The sequence below is a fragment of the Dendrobates tinctorius genome, unplaced genomic scaffold, assembly GCF_039654945.1.
Source record: "Dendrobates tinctorius isolate UK_male_01 unplaced genomic scaffold, ASM3965494v1 ptg000241l, whole genome shotgun sequence".
Lineage (NCBI taxonomy): Eukaryota > Metazoa > Chordata > Amphibia > Anura > Dendrobatidae > Dendrobates > Dendrobates tinctorius.
In genome coordinates this window covers 2,896,388-2,918,680 of record NW_027361908.1, presented here as the reverse complement: position 1 = coordinate 2,918,680, position 22,293 = coordinate 2,896,388, and positions in this window count along the sequence as shown.

The following is a 22,293-nucleotide window of genomic DNA, read 5'->3' as shown; positions in this document are numbered from 1 at the left end:
CTCTTGTGTGGGTTGTAGAGTCCATCTCATGCTACCACGAGTGTGAAAGCATAACCAACATTCAAAAGTGACCAAAACATCAGCCAGAAAGCATTGGTACTGAGATGTGGTATGTGGTCCCCACCTGCAGAACCACTCCTTTATTGAAGGTGTCTTGATAATTGCCAATAATTTCAATCTGTTGTCTATTCCATTTGCACAACAGCATGTGAAATTGATTGTTAAACAGTGTTACTTCCTAAGTGGACAGATTGATTTCACAGAAGATTGATTTACTTGGTGTTATATTCTGTTGATTGTGTTATTTTTTTGAGCAGTGTAGTTTAATGCGGCCCCCCATAGAATATAATGTAGCCCCCTCAAAGTATAATGAAGCCCCCATACAATATAATCGAGCCCCCGATAGAATATAATGCAACCCCCATAGAATATACTGAAGCCCCCCATACAATATAATCTAGCCCCCATAGAATATAATGCAGCCCCCCCATAGAATACAATGTAGCCCCCTCATAGAGTATGATGCAGTAACCCATCATAGAATATAGTAAATATAATACAGCCCCCCACAGAATTTAATGTAGCCCCCCCCATAGAAAATAATACAGCCCACCTCCCCATAGATAAATCTGAAGATAAAGCAAAAACACGTTTCTAAAAATAATATATAAACTAATGATGATAAAAGAATATATATAATGTAAAATAAAACAAATACAGTGAATAATGATGGACAAAATATGGTTTTACACCACAATGAACATAAGCATATAAAAGATGTAATAAAAACCAAAATAATTGTAATATATCTTTATTGAAGCAAAAAGCTTCTTTCATATAAATTAATACAATAAATACCAAAGTTAGCCGCAAAGTGGCGCTACAAATAGATATCAAGCACAAGTAAATAAGACTAGTAAATAACATGTGAAAGTGAAACTAATTCAAAAGTCATGATACTAAACTTGATTGGAAGTACAAAAAAAAAAAAATGCTCAGTGCAAGTAAAAAAAAAAAAAAAAAAAAAAAATTTGTGCAATTCACATGAAGAATGTGCAAACACGCAAATAGTAAAATCTGTCCCTACAAAGTGCAATGTGCAGCAGCGCCAGAAATCCCAGTCGCTACGTACGTTTCGGCATGTACAGCCTTCTTCCAGGGAGTGTCATCTGATGCTCTCACTTCCATCATTGCTTTGAAAGCGGCGGCGCGGGGGAAATCGGCGCTGGCGGCAGACAGGCCCCCCCTGACTCAGGGGCCCCAGAGTGGCTGCCTGATATGTGCCGCTATTGGTGGCACACCACTGGCTGGGAGCACCTAGGGGAGTGGGGGCCCTAGGCAGCTGCCTGGTCTGCCTGCCGCTAACGCCGGCCCTGATTACATGTAGGGTATTGGCGCACTCAAGAAAAAATGGACCTCAATTTATTGTAAAAAAAAAAAAAAAATTCCTATTAGCCCTTAGAAAAATTAAAAACATGGGGCTAAAACACTTTATTGATAAAAATATAATTTATTATTTCTTCACCACTCAATGGTATAAGATTCTGTGAGGCACATGTGGTGTCAATATGATCCCTGCACCCCTAGATGAATTAATTGGGGAGTGTAATTTGTAAAATTAGTTCACATATAGGGGGTTTCTGTTGTTCTGATACCTCAGGGGCTCGGCCAGTGTGACATGGCACCTTCAAACCATTCCAGTAAAATCACAACTCCAATATAGCACCTCTTCCCTTCTGAGATTCGCACTGTGCCTCAAAAATAGTATTCCCCCACATATGGGGTACCAACGGACTCAGGAGAAATTAAACAATACAATGTATGGTGCAATTTCTCCTGTTTCTCTTATGAAAATGCAAAATTTGGGGCGAAAATAACATTTGTGTGAGGAAAATGTGATTTTATTTTCATGGCTCAATGTTATAAACGTCTCTGAAGCACCTGGAGGTTCAAGGTGCTCACCACACATCTAAATACATTCCTTAAGGGGTCTAGTTTCCAAAATGGGGTCACTTATGGGGGGTTGTCACTATTTAGGCACATCAGGGGTTTTCCAAATTGGACATGACGTCTGCTAATGATTCCAGGAAATTTTATATTCAAAAAGGCAAATGATGCTTCCTTCCTTCTCAGCTCTGCCGTGCACGCAAATTGTGGTTTTCCCCCTAATATGGGGTATTGTATGCTGAGGAGAAAATATACAACAAATTTTGGGGTCCATTTTTTCTTGTTACCCTTGTCAAAATAAAAAAAAATTGGTTCTAAAATTTAATTTTTTTGTGAATAAAAGTTAAAATCTTATTTTTTTTTCCACATTCCAAAAATTCCTGTGACGCACCTGAAGGGTTTATAAACTTCTTGAAAGTGGTTTTGGGCACCTTGAGGGTGCAGTTTTTAGAATGGTGTCACTTTTGGGTATCTTCTATCATATAAACCCCTCCAAGTGACTTCAACTATGATGTGGTCCCTAAAAAAAAAAAAAAAAAAAAAGTTTTTTTAAATTTTGTTGGAAATATGAAAAATTGCTGGTCAACTTTTAACCCTGATAACTTCCCAACAAAAAAATGTTGGTTCCAAAACTGTGCTGATGTAAAGTAGACATGTGGGGAAATGTTATTTATTAACTATTTTGTGTGACATATCTCTTTGATTTAAAGGTAAGAAAAAAGTTGAAAAATTGTGAAATATTCAACAAATTTCCTTTTTTTTCATAACTAAATGCAAGTCACACCAATTAAATTTTACCACTATCAGTACAATATGCCATGAAAAAATATTCTCAGAATCAGTGGGATGTTTTGAAGTGTTCCAGAGTTATTACCTCATTAAGGCCAGATTCACATAGCATTATGGCAGTCTGTTTAACTGATGCGTTACAAAGCGGCATTAACGCGATGTAACGCAACCATTAACGCACCCATAGATTGCCATAACCTAGCGCATCGCTAATGCATGTCAAAATCGGCATGCGCTAGCGATGTCCCGTTATGCTGTGACGGACCCTCGGACGCGGTCTACCGCATTCGAGGGTATGTCACAGCTAGTGCAAAAGTATCAGCTGCGCTAACGTGATCTCTCAAACACGATCAAAAGACTGACACAACACTATGTGAACCTGGCCTAAGCGACAGTGGTCCGAATTGTACAAATTGGCTTTCTCAAGATTTTTCTGGGCCCCAGGCGAAAGAGTCTTAGTGGGCCCCTTTAACACATCACAATTCATGATGCACAGATGCACGCCCCCTGAGGAAGAAATGACGAAACGTGCGTTGGGGTGAGGGAAAGACGCCACCAGCACTCTGCACTTTAGTTGGACCCGAACGGACCAACTTTTGGTTTAGGTAATTACATTTTGCGATCTCTTTATGTTCAGGCTTAGCAGCAAACAGCAGAAGTGAAATTTTGTGTAGTTAATTAGTGCAACAGCACTTATACTCTGTTTGATTAGTGCAGACATTCAGTGCAATTGTATTTACACTCTGCATGTTAAACGCCCTATACAGATCCTATGTACACGTTATCTATAGCAGGTGATTTCATGTGACTATTCTGTTTATAAAAGACAATTTGAATTTATTTTTATAGTGATTCATGTTGTCACTTGCAAATAGGTCCTTGGAAAATGCCCAATATGGGGATATATTATTATTTAGATTTTTTTCTAATTTTTCTTGAATTGTGTAAATGAGTAATATATCCTTATCCTGGTTATATCTATATTGGATGGTCCACTCATTCATTGGCAAATGTAAATATAGGCAATGTGGTGACTGTATTCCCCCTACTTTTTGAGGCACCTTTATATATGATTTTGTTGCTAATTGGTTCATTAACTTTTTAGTATGTATAAATAAAAAATTATTTTTAAGCTAAACCAATTGTTTCATGGTTCATGCTATGTGATTTGGACAGTGTTCATTGTCCGGATTCACATTTATTGATTTGATGCACAGATACAGCAGAGAAATCTAGGTATAGTATACTGTCAAAGATTTCACTTACATTACATCAGTGATATCAATAGCTCAGAAACCGGACAGTATAGTCCTCGATACAGTAGTATGGGCACCACATAGTGCTCTATACAGAATAATGAGCCCCTTATATTGCTCCATACAGTATTATGGGCACCACGTAGTGATCTATGCAAAATAATACACCTCATATAATGCTCCATACAGTATAATGAGCCCCATGCATTGCTCCATATAGAATAATGAGCCCCATATATTGCCCCATTCAGTATTATGTACACCAAATAGTCCTTCATACAGTATAATGTGCTCCATATAATTGTCCATACAGAATAATGAGCCCCATATATTGCTCTATACAATATAATGAGCCCCTCATAATGTTCCATACAGTATAATGAGCCCTATATAATGCTCCATCAGTATATGATGTGCCCCATATATTGATCCATACAGAATGGGCCCCATATAATGCTCCATGTATAACGGACCCCATTTACTGCTCCATATGTGATTGGCTCCATATACTGCTCCATATGTAGTTGGCCCTATAAGATGCTCCAAATATTAAAAAAAAAAATTAAATACTCACCTCTCCTGGCTGACTGCTGCTCTGCTCCAGACTCCCCAGCGTTGCCGTCTTCCGACTCTCTGCACTGTGGCTGTTCAGGCAGATGTGACATCATCGCGCCCACTGACCTGAACGTCAGTCAGAGGATGAGGAAGACGCCGCAGCGGAGGAACAGGGAGAGGTGAGTATCTCAATTACTGGGGATCAGAGCAGGCAGGGGTGGGCCCACTCGTGGGCACTGGCAAGGCACCGAGCTCCCATAGCGCTCCAGTGTCCTCGACAGTGAGTGGAGGTCCCATAGTGCTCTGGTGTCCCTGACAGCGAGTGGGCCCCCCCGCCTGTTCAGGGCCTCGGCTGCTGACGCCGGCCCTGGGTAAAGGGGTGAAAAGTGGAAATACCAAACCTTTCTAAAATGATTTTTCATATTTTATTTAATTAAAAACAAATTATAATATTAAAAAATAAAACCTTAATACTTTACATTTTTTCAATTTGAAATATTTTTTCTTGATGGTTCCTTCCCTTTAAATAGAGTAGAGAGGGAACAGTAAACAAAAGGGAATTTTTAATTAAAATATTTTAGAAAAGAGATTAGATTACATTAAAGAGATTAATGATTAAATCAGTGTTAGTTTTGAACCACCACTTTAAGTAAGCCTTCTTTATATTATCAGCTACAATATGTCTTTATTTGTCTTTTTTTCTAAGGTTGTTATACAGGGTTTTCTCGCTTTTGTTCCCTGTTCTCTTTTCCTCTTTATATCCAGATGACTGATTTTATCTTGTTTTTTATATAGTAGATTCCCTTGTTTATATGACTTTCTTAATTTACTGTACATGTACTACTCATGCACATATTGCAAAAAATATCAACAGAATATAGGACACATATCGGAAGCTGAAAATAGATATTTTCCTTTTCTTTTGAAAAAAGGTGGCAAACATTGCTTCGGATCGGCCATAATCATTTCCGCTGGTCAGACAGACGTGGTTCCCACACTGTCAAATGACAGCATGAGCCTGCAACTGTGATCGGAGGTAAAAAGTTTACCTTTGGTCACTGGCATCGTCTGATGGGACTACTGCTCTCATCAGCCTACGCATGCTGCCACTAATAGCAGTGAGAGCAGGCAGCGGCTGATTCGAATTTTCATCAGGCGGCTCCTGCACTCTAAATAAATAAATAAATAAATAAATAAATTAATTAATTAATTAATTTAAAAAACCAGCGTGGGTTCCCCTGTATTTTTGATAACCAGCCTGGCAAAACTCACAACTGGGGGCTGCAGCGTTGGTAAGGTTGGTTAGCAAGAATAGAGGGGTCCCCAAGCTGTGTTTTTTTTTTTTTTTTTTAATTATTTAAATAAATAATTTTAAAAAATGATGTGGAGTCCCCTGCATTTTTGACAACCAGCATTGCTAAAGCAGACAGCTGGGGGGCTGGTATTCTCAGGTTAAGGGGCCATTGATATTGCCACCCCAGCCTAAAAATAGCAGCCCGCAGCCACCCAGAAAAGACACATTAGATGTACCAATTCTGGCGCTTTGCCAGGCTCTTCTCACTTGCCCTGTAGCAGTGGCATAGTGGGGTTCCTATTTGTGGGGTTCATATCTCCTTTGTATTGTCCAGTGACATCAAGCCCACGGGTTAGTAATGGAGAGGCGTCTATGGCACCTATTACTAATCCTAGAACTATATTGTAAATACACACAACCAGAATAAAGTCCTTTAATTGAAAGAATGACACAGACTCAGTTAATGATTCTAAATTAAACCATACTCATGTCATCACCCATTCCATTGAAGCCATTGTCTGCTGTATTAAAACAAAAATTAAAAACAACCATATCCCTCACCTGTTCACTGTTCTGTCCCATGCCGTAATTCATGTCTTGGGTGTGAGGCAGTGACTGGTGTTATATGTGAGGGTCGCTATGTGTCCCCTAGTAAGTGCAAAGAAGCATATGAAGGCCGTAGGAGTGCATTGCAGTCCAGGTATAGCTGTAGTTGCCGTGCAAAATAAAAGGGAGTGTTGGCTTTGGGCAAGCTATCTGTATAAGGCAGATTTATGAAAATCTGTCATGGGCTTTTATGTTTGAAACTGACTTCAGGAAGGTAGTGGGGATGGTCCATTTCCTCCCCCAGTACAGGTTTTCCATGTGAAAACCCTTGCAGCAGAGGGTTGGGTGTGCCAGTTTTGGTCTTGCAAGCAGGCAGAGCAGTCGGCTCTGCAGAGCACTACCTGTGTGAAGCAAAACAGGGCCAAACGGAGCCAAAAAGCCTGGCACCCTCAGCATACACAGCGGTGCAGTCACCCACGGCAACAGGTCACGGACTCTGTTTTTCCGGCTGCAATCCGGAGGATCCAAGTTATGCTCTGTTCGTGAGTACGCTGAATATTAACCCCTTCCTGACATGAGACGTACTATCCCATCCATGGGACCCGGGCCCCTATGCCCATGGATGGGATAGTACGTCTACCGCGATCAGCGGCGCCCACGTGGTGAGCGCCGCTGATCGCGGCCGGGTGTCAGCTGATTATCACAGCTGACACCCGGCACAATGTGTCAGGGGCGGTCACGGACCGCCCCCTACACGTTAACCCCTTGCACACCGCGATCAAACATGATCGCGGTGTACCGGGGGTTAAAGGGAAGCATCGGCAGGGAGGGGGCTCCCTCCGTGCTTCCCTGAGCCCCCCACGGCAGCGCAATGTGCAGCGCTGCTGCCGAGGGCTCCTTTCCTGCAGGCCCCCGAATCCAAGATGGCGACGGGGGCCTGCAGGACCTGGCTTCCTCAGTGCCTGCAAAGCGCAGGCATGAGGAAGCCTTCTGCAGTGCCTGTGACAGATTGCTGATCTGTGATGTGACAGATCAGCGATCTGTCACAGGACAGTGATGTCCCACCTGGGACTATTTAATAAAGTAAAAAAAAAAAATAAAGTGTTAAAATAAATTTAAAAAAATCGCCAAATTAGAAAAAAAAAAATATTCCCCCAAATAAATCCATTATTTAGAAATAAAAAAAAATAAGTACACATATTAGGTATCGCCGCGTCCGTAACGACCCGCCCTATAAAACTGTCCCATTAGTTAACCCCTTTAGCGAACCCCTTAAAAAATAAAAATAAAAAACGAAGCAAAAAATAATGATTTATTATCATACCGCCAAACAAAGTGTAATAACGCGCGATCAAAAAGATGCATATAAATATCCATGGTACCGCTGAAAACGTCATCTTGTCCCGCAAAAAACGAGCCGCCACACAGCATCATCCGCAAAAAAATAAAGTTATATTTGCATCGCTTTATTCTGCGAGCTATAATTATTATTTATATAAAATAGTTTTCATTGCATAAAACCGACAAAACATAAAAAATCTCTAAGCATACTGACCCGAAGAATAAAACCGCTTTATCAATTTTATCGCACGCGGAACGTTGTAAACGCACCCCCCCAAAAGAAATTCATGAAACGCTGGTTTTTGTTCATTCTGCGTCCCAAAAATCGGAATAAAAAGCGATCAAAAAATGTCACGTGCCCGAAAATGGTACCAATAAAAACGTCAACTCGTCCCACAAAAAATAAGACCTCACATGACTTGGTGGGTCAAAATACGGAAAAATTAGAGCTCTCAATATGTGGTGATGCAAAAACTATTTTTACAATAAAAAGCGTCTTTTAGTGTGTGACAGCCGCCAAACCTAAAAACTGCCATAAATAGTAAATCAAACCCCCCGTTATCACCCCCTTAGTTAGGGAAAAATAATAAAATAAAAAAAATGTATTTATTTCTATTTTTCCATTGGGGTTAGGGCTGAGATTAGGGTTAGGGGTGTGTTGGGGTTCGGGTTGGAGTTAGAATTGGGGGTTTCCACTGTTTGGGCACATCAGGGGCTCTCCAAATACAACATGGCGTCTGATCTCAATTCCAGCCAATTCTGAGTTGAAAAAGTCAAATGGTGCTCCTTCCCTTCCAAGCTCTGCCATGTGCCCAAACAGTGTTTTACCCCCACATGTAGGGTATCAGCCTACTCAGGTCAAATTGCAAAACAATTTTTGGGGTCCAATTTCTCCTGTTACCCTTAGGAAAATAAAAAATTGGGGGCAAAAATATCATTTTTGTGGAAAATGATTTTTTTATTTTCACGCCCGAGCGTTATAAACTTCTGTGAAGCACTTGGGCGTTCAAAGTGCTCACCACACATCTAGATAAGTTCCGTGGGGGGCCTAGTGTTGAAAATGGGGTCACTTGTGGGGAGTTTCAATAGTTTAGGTACATCAGGGGCTCTCCAAACGCACATGACACCCGCAGACCATTCCATCAGTCTGTATTCCAAAATGTCACTGCTTCCCTTCCGAGCCCTGACATGTGTCCATACAGTAGTTTTCTCCCACATATGGGGTGTCAGCGTACTCATGACAAATTGGACAACAACTTTTGGGGTCCAATTTCTCCTGTTACCCTTGGGAAAATAAAAAAATTGGGGACTAATTGATCATATTTGTGGAAAAAATACGATTTTTTTATTTTCACGCCCGGGCGTTATAAACTTCTGTGAAGCACTGGGGGGTTCAAAGTGCTCACCACACATCTAGATAAGTTCCTTGGGGGGTCTAGTTTACAAAATGGTGTCATTTGTGGGGGGTTTCCACTGTTTAGGTACATCAGGGGTTTTCCAATCGCGACATGGTGTCCGATCTCAATTCCAGCCAAAAACGTCAAATGGCGCTGCTTCCCTTCCGAGCTCTGCCATGCGCCCAAATAGTGGTTTACCCCCACATGTGGGGTATCAGCGTACTTGGGACAAATTGCACAATAACTTTTAGGGTCCTGTTACCCTTGGAAAAATAAAAATTGGGGTGAAAAGATCATTTTTGTGGAAAAAATGATTTTTTAATTGTACCGCTGTACGTTATAAACTTCTGTAAAGCCCTTGTGGGTTCAAAGTTCTCACCACATATCTAGATAAGTTCCTTGGGGGGTCTAGTTTCCAAAATGGGGTCACTTGTAGGGGGTTTCCACTATTTAGGTACATCAGGGACTCTCCAAATGTGACATGGCGTCCGATCTGAATTCCAACCAATTTTGCTTTGAAAAAGTCAAACGGTGCTCCTTCCATTCTGAGCTCTGCCATGCGCCGAAACAGTCGTTCCCCCCCCCCCACATATCAGGTATCAGCGTACTCAGGACAAATTGAACAATAACTTTTGCAGTCCAATTTCTCCTGTTACCCTTGGTAAAATAAAAAAAATTGAACCTGAAGTATTTTTTTTGTGAAAAAAAGTTAGATGTTCATTTTTTTTTTTAAATATTCAAAAAAATTCCTGTGACGCACCTAATGGGTTAATAAACTTCTTGAATGTGGTTTTGAGCACCTTGAGGGGTGCAGTTTTTAGAATGGTGTCACTTTTGGGTATTTTCTATCATATAGACCCCCTCAAAGTGACCTCAAATGTGATGTGGTCCTAAAAATAAAATGGTGTTGTAAAAATGAGAAATCGCTGGTCAACTTTTAACCCTTAACTTCCTAACAAAAAAAAATTTTGGTTCCAAAATTGTGCTGATGTAAAGTAAAACATGTGGGAAATGTTAGTTATCAAGTTTTTTGTGTGCTGTATCTCTGTGATTTAAGGGCATAAAAATTCAAAGTTGTAAAATTGCGAAATTTTCAATTTTCGCCAAATTTCCGTTTTTCTCACAAATAGACGCAAGTTATTTGAATGAAATTTTACCACTAACATGAAGTACAATATGTCACGAGAAAACAATGTCAGAATCACCGGGATCCATGGAAGCGTTCCAGAGTTATGACCTCATAAAGGTACAGTGGTCATAATTGTAAAAATTGGCCCAGTCATGAACGTGCAAACCACCCTTGGGGGTGAAGGGGTTAAAAGAGACTTTTCTTTGAACTTTTCCTGGATCACTGGCCCTTAACAGCACAGCATGGATAAAGCTGCACTATAGGGGATAAACAGTTTTCAACCTGGATGGTGCTAAGATGTGACCTTCCAGACTAAGATCCACTGGGAGAATGAGCTGTCATCAAGATTACCACCAGTCACTGATGCTGCGTTCCCAGCCGGGCCCCCGAATTGCGGTGACTCTGAGATCCCCACTAGCACAGTGAGAAAGTCTCATGGTACAGCGCTGAGTTCAGAGAGTTCACCGCATATCACTGAGAGAAATTTCCCCTTTCTCACTGTGCGAGCGATGATCTCACCTAGGTCACCGCAGTTCAGGGGCCCAGCTGGGAATGTCACCGCTAGTTACTGAGGCTGCACTAGCAGCAGCTCATTCATTGGTGGTTCTCAGCCTGGACGGAAAAACTGTTTATCCTCAGACATAAATTATGGCATGGGACAGAGCAACTGACAGGTAAGGGATATGGTGGTTTTTGTTTTATTATAGGAGACTATAGCTTCAATGGAATGGGTTATGACATGAGTATGATTTCATTTAGAATCATTAAAGAGGCTGTGTCATTCTTTCAATTAACCCCTTAGCGGCAGAGCCAGTTTGCAGCTTAATGACCAGGCCAATTTTTACAATTCTGACCACTGTCCCTTTATGAGGTTATAACTCTGGAACGCTTTAATGGATCCTGCTGATTCTGAGATTGTTTTTTCGTGACATATTGTACTTCATGTTAGTGGTAAAATTTCTTCGATAAGTCTTGTGTTTATTTATGAAAAAAACAGAAATATGGCAAAAAAAATTTAAAATTTTGCAATTTTAAAACTTTACATTTTTATGCCCTTAAATCAGAGAGATGTGTCACATAAATTTCTTAATAGATAACATTTCCCACATGTCTACTTTACATCAGCACAATTTTGGATGCAAAATTTTTTTTTGTTAGGAAGTTATAAGGGTTAAAAGTTGACCAGCGATTTCTCATTTTTACAACAAAATTTACAAAGCCATTTTTTTTAGGGACCACATCATATTTAAAGTCATTTTGAGGGGTGTACATGACAGAAAATACCCAAAAGTGGCACCATTCTAAAAACTAGACCCCTCAAGGTGCTCAAAACCACATTCAAGAAGTTTATTAACCCTTTAAGTGCTTCACAGGAACGAAAGCAATGTGGATGGAAAAAATTAACATTTAACTTTTTTTTGGAAAAAAATTACTTCAGAACCAATTTTTTTTATTTTCACAAGTGTTAAAAGAGAAAATCAACCACAAAATTTGTTGTTCAATTTCTCCTGAATACGCTGATACCCCATATGTGGGGGTAAACCCCTTTTTCAGCACGCGGCAGAGCTCGCAAGGGATGGAGCACCGTTTGACTTTTTCAACGCAGAATTGGCTGGAATTAAGATCGGATGCCATGTTGCGTTCGGAGAGCCCTTAATGTGCCTAAACAGTGGAAAACTCCAACAAGTGACCCCATTTTGGAAACTAGACCCATTAAGGAACTTATCTAGATGTGTGGTGAGCACTTTGAACCTTCAAGTGCTTCACAGAAGTTTATAACGTAGAGCCGTGAAAATAAGAAATCCATTTTTTTTTCCACAAAAATGATCTTTTCGCCCCCAAATTTTTATTTTTACAAGGGTAACAGGAGAAATCATACCCTCACAGTTATTATGCGATTTGTCCTGAGTACGCTGATACCCCATATGTGGGGAGGAACCATTGTTTGGGTGAATGGGAGAGCTTGGAAGGGAAGGAGTGCCATTTTGGAATGCAGACTTTGATGGAATGGTCTGCGGGCATCATGTTGCGTTTGCAGAGCCCCTGATGGGCTTAAACAGTGGAAACCCCCCACAAGTGACCCCATTTTGGAAATTAGACCCCCTAAGGAACTTATCTAGATGTGTGGTGAGCACTTTGAACCCCCAAGCGCGTCACAGAAGTTTATAAACGCAGAGCCGTGAAAATAAAAAGTCTTTTTTATTTCCACAAAAGTGATTTTTTAGACCCCAATTTTTAGACCCCCAAAGTTGGTAAATAGTGGAAACCCCTCAATTCTTGCTCCAACCCTAACCCCAACACACCCCTAACCCTAATCCCAACCCTAATCCTAGTTCGCCCTAACCCTAGCCCAACCCTAGCCCTAACCCTAGCCTAACCCTAGCCCAACCCTAACCCTTAACCCTAGCCCAACCCTAACCCTAACCCTAGCCTAGCCCTAACCCTAGCCTAACCCTAGCCTAACCCTAACCCTAGCCTAACCCTAGCCTAACCCTAGCCCTAACCCTAGCCTAACCCTAGCCTAACCCTAACCCTAGCCTAACCCTAGCCTAACCCTAACCCTAGCCTAACCCTAACCCTAGCCTAACCCTAACCCTAGCCTAACCCTAGCCCTAACCCTAGCCTAACCCTAACCCTAGCCTAACCCTAACCCTAACCCTAGCCTAACCCTAACCCTTATGGAAAACTGAAAAAAAAAATATTTTTTTCATTTCATTGTGTGCGCCTATATAAGGGGGTGATAAACGGGGGGGGGGGGGGTTATGTACTATTTTTATTATTTTGATCACTATGATCGTTTATCATAGTGATCAAAATAATGAATGGAATCTGCCAGCCGGAGCCAGCAGATTCCCGTCGGGCGCACTGCGCATGCGCCCGCCATTTTCAAGATGGATGACGCCGGCGGGCGCGGGACCACCGGGAGGGGACGGAGGACAAGGGAGAGGTACCGGGAGGGGACCGGGGGGATCGGGGGCCCTATTTCTCTATCCTCTGATGTGCGATCACATCAGAGGAAAGAGAAATTAAATGTAAAATCGCGGCTTTTTTTTTGTTTGCGGTCGCCGTTATAGGGTTAATAACGGCGATCGCAAAAGCGGGGGTCGGTAAAAACCGACCGATTCATGTTCTCTGGGGTCTCGGCTACCCCTGGCAGCCAAGACCCCGGAGAAAATCCGACACTGGGGGGCGCTATTCACTTAAATCACAGCGCCGTGAATTAACGGCGCTGTGGTTTAAGTACCCTTAATTACCGCCGTTAAAAGGCGTATCGGCGGTCGTTAAGGGGTTAAAGGACTTTATTCTGGCTATGTGTTTATTTACAATATAACTATAGGATCAGTAACTGATAGGTGTCTTATAGATGCCTCTCCATTACTAACCCATGGGCTTGATGTCACCAGACAAAACAAAGGTGACATCAACTTGACAAATATGGACACCAATTGCCACTGCTACAGGGAAGTGGGAAGAGCAGGGCATAGCGCCAGAATTCACACATCTATTAAATACGCCAATTCAGCGAGGCTGCAGGGTACTGTTTTTAGACTGGGAATCAATGACCCCTTACGAGCCTGAGAATACCAGCACCCAGTCGTCTGCTTTAGCAATGCTGGTTGTCAAAAATGGGGGGGACCCCTCGGTGTTTTTTTTTTTTTTTTTTTCTTTAAATTATTTAAATTAAAAAAAAAAAAACAGCATGGGGACCTCTCTATTCTTGATGACCAACCTAGCTAATGCAGATAGCTGAGGGTTGCAGCCCCAGCTGTGAGTTTTGATGGCTCATTATCAAAATACAGGGGCACCCAAGCCATTTTTTTACATTTAGAGCTGGCGCCGTCTGGTGCTGCCTGCTCTTGCTGTCACTAGCGGCAGCAGGCGTAGGCTGACAGGAGCAGTAGACCCATCAGCCAATGCCAGTGACCGGCACCAGTGACTTTATACCTCCGATCCCATCTGTGGGCTCATGCTGCTCTTTCACAACTTGGAAACTGCGGCTGTCTGACCAGCGGTAATGATTCTTACCACCGATCAGAAGCAGTGTTTGCCGTGCTATCATCCACATGACAGCGCGACAAACACCTGGGGTTTGGGAAGCCAAAAACAAACAGTAACACAGACTTCCTAGTGAAGTCTGTGTTCGGTGTCTTTGCCCGAACAGTAGGTGTTCGGTACAGACGCCAAACTTTACTGTTCGGGTTCGCCTATCTCTAGTCTTAATACCAACACACAAGTCAGTGTGTCTTGGGCCTTAAGAGGCATATGAAAATGCGCCATGATCCAGATAGAGCCATGCTGGGCAACTTGCAAAACTCGACGTGGAGCACAACAAAGGGCAGCGGCCATTGGGGAAGGGATTGATGCCTGGGCCAACCGAGACAGGTGTGTAACAAACTGTCAGGAAAATATGCGTTATTGCATAAATATCCAAAGCATCTATCCAGAACTTCCTGTCGCATCGCCTTGGTTTTTGAAGGATAGGCTGCCCCTCCCCCATTAGGTTGGTGCAGTGTACACACAAAGCCCCATGTGCAGGCACAGCTCACAAACATCCCCCTCACACCAGCCCTCATGATCTCCCTTATGGAATGTCCACTCACCCCTCCCTGCAGGTAAACAAGTTTGTGTAATGTGTACTCCTGACCGGTTAAATCCGGCTTTGTTCAAGCACGCTTCTTTGTTCCTTCAAACTCTAATTTAATAACACAGAGTCATAGGGGCAGGGCAAATATATTTCCAGAATCTGCTTAAAGCTATGCATAGCAGCGTTTTGTAGCTTGTGTGGACGTCAGAAACCGAGAAAAGGATTTTGGCCCGCCCTCACCACCCAGACATGTCATGTCATGTCTAGTCTTGAATGAAAGATAATGTTGTAATAAGGAAAATCATACCCCTGTCGTCCCTTTCTGAGGTTTTCACCCAGAGTAATGACAAATAGAAATTTTTAAGAACTTTTTAGAAAGGGGCATATATCCTCTAGCTCAGACCCCCAGTGAAGTCAGCAAGGGAAAGGTATAAATCTAGGATGCTCGATTAGGAAGTTGTCTTTTGCCTGGATAATCAGCTGCAGGAAGCTGTGCATTTGTACTCCTTTGTTCTCGGAAGTTTCCCCTCCCCCATCATCCACACGGCATTCCACTGACCGAGATGTGCAAGTTCTTATTTTAATCCCTTTTATTTTTAACTGTCTGTATATATTGTGTTTTGTCTTTTATAACCTTTTATTCGGACTCCCATGACAGCACCACGAGAGAGGGGATCCGCCTTTCAGGAACAGGAAACCTACAGATACAAAAGGGCGGCACCTGTCCTACACATCAGTTGGTTTCCTGTTCCTGAGGGGACGGGATCCTACAGATGAAATATCGGATCCCAGGCCGGCCGGTACAGGTAGCGAGGGGGTCTCCTACCTCGGCCTGGTGCGGAGCTCCTGGAGGACGCCACGGTGGCCCAGGATGGGTGGCACGGCGGTGGCGTATACAGCAGGGAGCGGCGTCCGGAAGAGGTCCATCTCTATATGTGGTAGCCGCCGCCGGTAAGTATGCCCCCCCGGGGGCTCCCAACTCCGGCGGCGCGATTGCGGTGGTCGGGGGGCCGGCGCGGCTGCAGGGCGCTGAGGCCAGGGAGCGCTCCATAGTGGAGCGCCCGGGCCCCGCGTGACTTCCGGGCACGTCGGAGTCGCGGTGATGTCAGGGGGTGGGGCCTGGGGGCGCTTCCGGGTCGGCGGCGCCACTGCGCAGGGACCCAAGATGGCGGCACCCATCTGGAGGGCACCAGTTCTCCTACCCAGAGCGGCGCCAGCTGGGGAGGGAGGCCTTATGGGGGAGGGCGCGGCAGGAGGAAAATCTGCTGTCCGGAGGAGGAGGGGTATATAGGCAGGACCCTAGATGGGTGCCTTGCCTTGGCCACATTATTGCATGCAGTAATGGAAAGCGATCAGGAGCAGCAGCAGCAAAAGGAGCAGCAGCAACGGCGGAAACAGCGACAATCTTCACTGCCGCCCCTGGATGACCTTAGGCAGGTCAAACAGAAGAAGAGAGTCCCGTGACAGTAAGGAGCGACCGGGACGAAGTGACCAATCCAGTCATAAAGGCTCCTCTAGGCAGACATGAGCATTGACTGAGAAAAATCCCCCTCATTCTCCGGTACTTGATTGTGGCACTGGTAAGTAATCTTCGTGAATGTTCACTCAGTGACTGGGCCTCCTGTGTTTTATTCTAGGGGAAGAAAGCTACGAGTAAAACCAAACACAGGGAATGCGCACTCTGTGCTTGCCCGTTACCAGACTCATGCCCCAAAAGACTGTGTCCCCCCTGTATCCAGCAGACAGTGGCGGAGGAGTCGCCCGCAGTAGCGGCATGTTTAAGGGATATAGTCAGGGCAGAGATGAAGGAAACCCTAAAATCTCTGTCCCAACCAGAAAGTTTAAGGGGTGAGGACCCGGTGGAGTCGGATTCCTCGACAGAGTGGAGGAGAAGTAAGGACTCCCTTGTTTCATCTCCCTCCTCCTCAGAAGAAGAAGAGGACTCTGGTCGGTTTTGCCTGCCGCTTGACCGGGTAGACAAGTTGGTAAAAGCAGTCAGAGGGACAATGGAGGTGGAGGAGCCGAAGCCTCATTTATCCATGCAGGATGTCATGTTCGGGGGGGCTGGAGCAGAGGAAGCGTAGAGTCTTCCCACTAAACGAAAAGATTCAGGATCTGATCCGTAGAGAGTGGAAAAAGCCAGATAAAAGAGGGTCGCTACCACCAGCCCTCAAGCGGAGATATCCCTTTGACGATTCAACAATAAATAATTGGGACAAGGCCCCCAAATTAGATGCAGCTATTGCGAAGGCATCAAAGAGATCCTCACTACCGTTTGAGGACATGGGGTCCCTTAAAGATCCTCTATGCAGGAAGGCAGATACCTTCCTTAAGAATACCTGGGAGATGGCAGCCGGTTCCTTAAGACCAGCAGTAGCATCAACATGCACGGCCAGGTCCATGATGGTCTGGTTGGACCAGTTGGAGTCGCAGCTAAAACAAGGAACATCTATACAGGCAATCCTTGGGGCCCTACCAATAATCCAGGATGGCGCAGCCTTCCTAGCAGATGCCTCGGCTGATGCAATCAGAATGGCCTCCAGGGCAGCAGGACTCTCTAATGTGGCTCGGAGAGCCCTGTGGCTAAAGTGCTGGCCGGGAGATATTCAGTCCAGGGCGAAACTCTGTACTATCCCATGTGAGGGGGAATATTTATTCTGAGCAGTCCTGGACGAACTGCTGGAGAAGGCCGGGGATGATAAGAAAAAATTCCCAAATCTTTGGTCTGCATCTTACCGACGTCCATTTAATAGGAGATTCGGTCAAAGGAGAAGGCGCAACCCTTCACCTAATAGAGACCGTCCCAGATGGGAGGATAGAAGGAGAAGAGGTACGGGCTTCATGTTCAGGCGCTCGTCGAGAGAACGAAAAAGACAGAACCAATGACTAGCAATTCCCGTGGGGGGTAGACTGTCATCCTTCCTCCCAACATGGTTACAGGTCACCAATAGTGACTGGGTGCGGAATGTGATATCCACCGGGCTCAGGTTGGAGATTACTCAAGTCCCACAGGATACCTTTAAACCAACACCCTTAAGATCTTCACCCCTTGAACAAGCGGCTTTAGAAGCAGAGGTCTTGAACCTGTGCCTGAAAAACGTTCTGATAGAGGTTCCAGAATCTGAGAGGAAGGAGGCATCTACTCTCCCTTATTCCTAATCCAAAAACCGGATAAAACCTTTAGAACGATTATTAATTTGCGTTTCCTTAATGAATTTTTGGTTAATCGCACCTTTAAAATGGAGTCCATCAATTCAACAATAAAAATGCTGTTTGAAGGGTGTTTTATGGCAGTCGTGGTCTTGAAAGACGCGTACTATCATGTGCATATCCACGCAGATTTCCAGCAGTTCCTGAGAGTGGCGGTATCAATAGACGGTATAATCCGTCATTATCAATATAGAGCCCTTCCCTTTGGTCTCTCAGCAGCGCCCCGGGTATTTACAAAAATAGTGGCCGAAGTTATGGCTCATTTACGGGAAGTTGACATCTTAATTGTCCCATACTTAGATGATTTTTTGATTGTGGGAAATTCAGTGGGCCATTGTCTATCTCAGATAGAAAAAGCTAAGTCCAGATTAGAGAACCTCGGATGGATAATAAATTGAGAAATCCCGTTTTCAGCCCTTAAGGGTCCAGAAGTTTCTAGGCTTGCTGTTAAATTCAGTGTCTGTTACCCGTAGATAAATTACAGCAGCAGGTTCTTCGGGCAATCGATAAACCCTCCAAGACCCTCAGGCAGGCCATGTCCCTGTTAGGCTCCCTAACCTCATGTATCCCAGCGGTCAAGTGGGCCCAATTCCACACTAGGGGCCTTCAGAAAGATGTCCTGGTTAATAACAGGACCTTAGAGGGCTCCTTTCAGGGTCAAGTAGTGCTAAGCCCCTCAACTATTACATCTCTTAGGTGGTGGCTCGATGACGAAAATTTAGCCTCGGGGGTGCCCTGGGTGATGCAGATAACCCGCGTAATAACCACAGACGCTAGTCCTTGGGGTTGGGGGGCCCATATGGGGGACATAGTGGTACAGGGACAGTGGGATTCCGATGCTGAGACCTCATCTAACCAGAGGGAGCTGCTGGCGATTGAGTTGGCCGCTAAAAAACTAATGTATCTACAGGGCCATCATGTGAGGATACTCTCGGACAACCAGGTAGCGGTAGCCTATGTCAAGCACCAAGGTGGAACCCGCTCCGACGCCCTGATGCGGATAACGAAACGTCTCCTTCAAATAGCCGAGAAAAAATTTCTATCTTTAACTGCACTCCACATCAGGGGAAAAGACAACACAAAGGCAGACTTTCTAAGCTGCAGGGCCCTAAAGCAGGGAGAATGGGCTTTAAACTCAGACCTCTACAACCAGATTGTCCGCAAATGGGGTCAACTGGAGGTGGACCTATTTGCCACCAAAGAAAACAGGAAGGAAAAAACTTTCTGCTGGAGGCGATTCCTGTCCACCTTTGAGTTTAATATCAGGGATGGAATACCCATAAAACAGATTCTGGAATTCCTCCAGAGGGGTCTCGAGTTGGGCCTTTCCACTAGTAAATTAAAAGTACAGGTTACAGGTTTCAGCTTTAGGGGCCCTATTTGCATGCGACATTGCCGGGAACCATTGGGTGGCGAGATTCATTAAGGCAGTTACCAGATCGAGGCCCATACTCAAGGATAGGTGTATACCTAGGGACTTGAATTTAGTCCTGACAGCCATGACAGAAAAACCGTTTGAACCTCTGGATTCTGCTTCACTAAAGATGATATCACTTAAGACAGCCTTTTTGGTAGCAATAGCATCTGCACGTAGAATAAGCGACATACAGGCACTTTCCAGATTGCCCCCTTACACAGAATTCTTACAGGATAGAGTAATCCTAAGGCCAGACCCGGCATACCTTCCCAAGGTAGCATCTCATTTTCATAGGACACAAGAGATAGTTCTGCCTTCCTTCCTCCGTAATCCAACCAATCCTAAAGAACAAAAACTTCAAGCTCTAAATGTTAAGAGATGCCTACTTAAATATTTAGCAGCCACGGATCCTTGGAGGAGGGAGAACGCATTATTTTTATCCTTCCAATGTCCCAGGAAAGGGTGTAGTGTCAAAGCGCACGTTAGCGAGGTGGATTAGGGAGGCGATCTCTCTTGCCTGCACAGCAGGTGGCGGTCCGGCTCCACAGAACCTGAGGGCGCATTCCACTCGTGCCATGGCATCATCCTGGGCAGAGAGATCAGGAGTATCAATTGACCAGATATGTAAGGCGGCCACCTGGTCATCTCCTTCCACCTTTTTTAACCACTATCGGTTAGACATGGGTGCCTCCTCAGATCTCACCTTCGGGCTAAGGGTGCTGCAGGCTGTAGTCCCTCCCTAAATTAGTTTTAAATCTCTGTAATTCTCTCGTGGTGCTATCATGGGAGTCCGAATAAAGTATTAAGTTACGTACCGATAACGGTATTTTTTGGAAGCCCGTGACAGCACCCTTAGTTCCCTCCCTTGTTCACGTATAGGGGTGCACCCCTTTAGAAGATTGTTTTCACGAGTTCACCTTATGTGGGAGATGGTTTAAAGAATTGTAAATAGGATAGATAGGTTGTATATATTGTCTATATGCGGTGTACTAACCATGGTAGCCTCTCAAGCTCTGTAATCCAACTGATGCGTGGGAGAGGTGCCGCCCTTTTGTATCTGTAGGTTTCCTGTTCCTGAAGAGCGGATCCCCTCTCTCGTAGTGCTGTCATGGGCTTCCGAAAAATACCGTTACCAGTACGTAACTTAATACTTTGCATTTTTGTAAACACTGCCTATATTTTCTGGAGTCAATCTATAAAATTTACTAGTTTCGCTTTCCTTGCTCTATAAACAGACCGCCACGGCCTCAGCGCTAAATTACGCTACCTTGTGGGTGGGTTCCTGATACAAAATTGTTTTTTCATGTCAATCGAGGAGCTGGTGGCAGCAAAGTGTTCTGGGAGATTTGGTAGACCCTGGCAGTTCCAGAATAGAGGTTTGTATGTATTTCCTGCCTGAGACTGGGGATATACAGTACATACCGCCCTCACTGCAGAGTGCCCAATAGCCAGTACACAACAAGGCAACCTTTCTGGTGACTACTTATCCTAGGTGTAGTTCCCTGACTGACCTGAGGGTAAGGGGGGCACCAGAGAGCTGCAAGTTCCTAACCGGAACTGGAAAGTGGGATAGACAAGTAAATCCCTGACACAAACACACTTCAAAAAAGTTCTTCCTCAACATAAAAGTGCAACTACTTTGAATTTTCCACCATCTACAGTCCATAATATCATCAAAAGAGATTCTGGAGAAATCCATATGGACAAGGCCGACGGTAAATACTAGAAGCTCGTGATTGACTGGTCGCCAGGCTCTGCATTAAAAACAAGCATAGTACACAAAATTACTGCATGGGTTTGGACATCTATATGCATTGTAGTGCAATGACGGATGAGAAGGAGTATAAAGTACTGAGTGCTCTGCTTGCTGGGGGGGAAGGATGCACTGCACGGCTCACCAAGGAGTAAGCAGAACGCTACAGTAGTGGCCCATGCATGTGAATGAGCTCAGAGCAGCCACTCTCTTACTACCCATTCTCCTGCTATTCAAGCCTCTGCTTGCTTTCCATAAAGGAGAGAAATCATGAATTATGCAAAGTAAAACCACAATGTAGAAGACTGAGTCAAATCAGAAGAATCAGTGAGCTATGGAATATGTTGCATTTGATTTCAAGTAACTGGTATGGATTTTAATGGGTTGATCTCATAACAATAAATCAATAAGCATATGCTTGGAGTGTTAACTGTAAAGCGTATAATGCATTTTATACCTGTGGGACAACGGAATGCTGTTTATTATGAGAAATACCTGCAAATCCATTTGGTAACTATTAACAATGGTTATTCAAATAAAATGCACAAGATTACATTTGGTAAATTAACCAATAAAGAATATTAACTTTTCTGTTTTTGTTTTTTTTTTTTTAAATATTTTTCTTATAATAAAATATAATAAAAATATCAATTGTTGAAGATTTAATTTTTATTTCTGGTGGACTGAACTTTTGGGCATTAAAGAAGAACTGCAAATCTCATGGCTAGAAGGGACTTTAACCCCTTTAGCTATTTAGAGCGCTTCTTACAGTAAATGGCGCCCTGTGAACACCCTGTACCCTTCACTGTTTACAATGCTCGGTAGTGCACAATGCCATATGCTTGGTTTTAAAGAAGAGAGGCTGAGGTAACTAAACTAAAGGGATCTATGATGGGATTTGGGCATCTACATCTTCATGACCACTATGACTGTAGATGTTTATATACAGTAGTTACTGTAAACTTCATGAATGGTATTCCCACCATGTAAAGTGCTTCATGCACAACAGATGTCAGTCACGACTCCTCCGCTCAGTGAATGATTGCTATGCTGTTCTATGGAAACTGTCTTGCT